Consider the following 3,722-nt stretch of genomic DNA (forward strand, 5'->3'; position numbering starts at 1 on the left):
ACTCCCAGCCACTGGAGCCTCGACCTGCTGGGCTCCGGCATCCCTCCGCCTCAGCCTTCCAAATAACCAGAACCACAGCTACGTGCTACCATGCCCGCTACTTTTTGATTTCTTGTAGAGACAAGGTTTCATCAACTTGCCAGGGTGATTCTCGAACCCTCAGGCTCAGGCAATCTACTCACCTCGGACTCCCAAAGCACTGGGATTACCGGCTGAGCCACCGAGCCCGGTTGTTCTTTCTTTCTTTTTTTAATGAACCTTTTGGGTGATTCTAATGTAAGCGATATATAGAATATGCTTTAAGAAAAATCAGTTTAGGTTTAGCTGATTGGGTCTGGATATCCAGTTCTGCCACATAGTACTAGTTGTGTGGCCCTGTTGAAAACTACCTCTTCAAACGTCAACTTTTCCATTCACTATGAGGGCATGCCATTTTTATTTGACAGGTTTATGGGGTTGTATGAGGTCGTATATAAAATATCTCACTACTACCTGGAAAAGAGATTGAAAAAAATGATGACGCCTAAAGCATAAAAAATTAATCATAAAAATGTATTGATTGGTTAATATGATGAATGCATGAATGATTACTGTTCACATCTCATTCAATAGGGAGAAATAACACAAAGAGATCACATTACATTATGAAAAAAAATTGCCATATCTGACATAGCTCTCTGCTGGTTTGGATTGTTGCCTTCATGCTTGGTTGCTTGGTGCTCATATTTTATATTTTGTATTCCTTATACCTTATCCCCCACCAAGTCCAAAAGCAAAAAGGCTGAGAATGGATTAAGAGTATCTTTTTAAAAAATAGGGCTATTTAAAATAATCATGGCTTTCAGTTATTGTAAACATAATATAAGAAATTTCAAAGGCACAATAAAATACAAGTTAAAAGTAACAATCTTCCTTCCCCCAAGTATTTTTATGTTCAGTCCCACTCCCCTCTTTTGATTATTCATGTTTCCAGGATTCTGCTATTTTTCTACTATAGTATAATTTTAAACAATGCAAGATGAGAAAATTCACATAACTATAGATCACATTCTCCACCTCTCCCTTTCTCAACTTTATATTGTCTAAATCTTAATAAAAGTGCATTTTATTCTATAACTATATATCTTCCTTAAATTTTCTATAAATTTGATTATTTTTACTATAAAAAGTGATTGAAAGTAGTAGGAAACTGTCAGGGGAGGTGGGGTGGGATTGGCAGTTGAGGGAAATTGCTAGGGGAGGGAGGGGTATACCTCATCAACAAGGGCACCCGCATAATCAATGTTTGTATACCTAACCCTGAATTGTACCCCCGCATCTTTATGATAAGTTAAATAAATAAGTAAATTTGATTTTTTTTAAAAAAGTAGCATTTAAAATGCTATATAATTATTACATTTTGGCAGAACCAAGAAAAATGTTTAAGAAATATAGAAAAACCAGGCTCGGTGGCTCAGCCTGTAATCCCGCGCCTTTGGGAGGCTGAGGTGAGTGGATTGCCTGAGCCCGCGGGTTCAAGACCCGCCTGGGCAGCGAGACCTCATCTCTACAATAAATCAAAAAATCAGCCGGGCGTGGTAGCGCATGCCTGTAATTCCGGCTACTTAGAAGGCTGAGGCAGAAGGATTGCCGGAGCCCAGCAGATCAAGGCTGTGGTGGCCAGGAGTGGCCACTGCACTCCAGTCTGGGCTACAGAGTGAGACTCCAACTCAAAAAAAAAAAAAAAAAAAAGAAATATAGAAAATAAATTTCCTTGCCACTAAGCCTGCCTTTTAATAAAGCAGTTGGATTTGATAATTCAAAAAGAAGAATCTTAAGGTGACTACCAGAAAGAGAGTAACTTTCTTTAAAACATTCTAACCTATTTAAGAAAATTCACCAGTATGATAGATAATATTGAGAGATAGGTGGACAGATGGATGGATGGGAGGGAGGAAGGAACAAAAGACTTTTTACAGGAAATTCTCAACCACGTCAGCTGTAGTCAGCTCTGAAAAGGTAATAAAATCACACAGTATTTATCTAATAGAACACATAAATATGGGCTACATATATGTAAATATCAAGAAGCTTCATTACAAAATGTCAAGATTGTTTCCAGAATGAATGAATTGACTCTTAACCAAAAATCTCAATTAATGATTTTATTAAGTATGTATTATAATAAAATAATTAGAAGTAGAAACAAAGGGAACATAACATTTTACAGAATCAGTTATTTTCCACATAGTAGAAATAGTGTTATATTTGCATTTTTAGAATGACGACATCAGCAATTCCATCACTGAACCTGAATAAACGGACTTACTGGACATAATTAGCACTTAGAAAGCACACTATCCATGGTCATAAAAAGTTTCATAAATTATAAAATATTCAAGAAATATGGATTTATTTTAAAATTAAGACTTATAGATACTTTTGAAATGCATCAAGCCATGTTTAGTGAGAAACTGCCAAGTCCTAGTTACATGTTGTTATACCATAAACAGCTATCTTTCCGTTACCTACATTTACTTTGCAGCAAATTCCTGATTTTGATGTTATGAATAGTTTTAGATATGCAGCACATATTTTATTTTATGGAGTCGTTTTTTGTTTGTTTGTATGTTTTGTTTTGTTTTACTTTTAATAGTCCCAAGTGTGATAAAAAGAAAGACTCCCCAATAATATCTACACCTTGATAACTAGAACCTGTGAATATGTCACATACATGGCAAATGAAACTTTGTAGATATAATTCAGATTAAAGGCCTTAAAATAAAAAGTGTATCCTGGATTATGGATCTAATTAGTGAGTCCTTAAAAGTAGCAACATTTCTCCAACTGGCCAGAAAGCTGCAGCAGGAGGAAGAAGGAAAAGTCAGAAAGATTTGAAGCAAGGGATGGACTAAACAGACTATTGCTTGCTGGCTTGAAGACAGATGGGGCAACATGAGGAAGAATGCAAGCCATTTAAGAAGCAGAGGGAGGTACCCCACCACAGCCAGCAAGGAAACAAGGTAACAGTTGCAAGGATTGAATTTGGCCAACAACCTGAAAGAACTTGGAAGGAAATTCAGCCTGGCATCTGTCAGAAAAAAATGTAGTCCACTGACACCTTGACTTTGGCTCTGTGAGACTCTAAGCAGAGCACCCAGCGACCTATGCTGTACCTGGATTTCTGACCCACAAAGCTGTGAGACAATAAATGGGTGTTGTTTTAAGCCACTAAGCTTGTAAACATTTGTCACAACAGCAAAAAGGAACTGATACTTGTTCTCTACCTCCTTCACATAGAAAAACAGTTTTGTATATTATGCTCTTATTCTGAATGTACCCATTTGTCAAGATGAGTTGGGTCTGTCTACATGAAATGAATATTAAGAACAATTCAAATTCAAGTAAGGCTATTATTTCTTGTTTTACAAAACAATTATTTAGGTCAGAATTTATTCTATGTCACCATTAACTACTACAAAGCTCAGTTTAAATTCAGTCTATGTTTTCAGAAACCCTGCTTTTGATGCTGTTCTTTTGACCCAATGCTGACTGGTAAAAAAATGTTTTCTTCTCTTTCATCTCACTGTCTTCTTTTTCTTCTCTGAGTACAGCAAAGGAAGGCTATCTCTTGTCTGTCTGGAAGGATTTAAGTAGAACTGTAACTTTCCAGCGTGCCTTTCTTTAATCTGAAGACTCAGTGTTTTGTTTTGTTTTGTTTTGTTTTGTTTTTTCTAATTTGT

This window comes from Carlito syrichta, unplaced genomic scaffold (genome assembly GCF_000164805.1).
Source record: "Carlito syrichta isolate Samal-C Ts95f unplaced genomic scaffold, Tarsius_syrichta-2.0.1 Scaffold303229, whole genome shotgun sequence".
Classification (NCBI taxonomy): domain Eukaryota; kingdom Metazoa; phylum Chordata; class Mammalia; order Primates; family Tarsiidae; genus Carlito; species Carlito syrichta.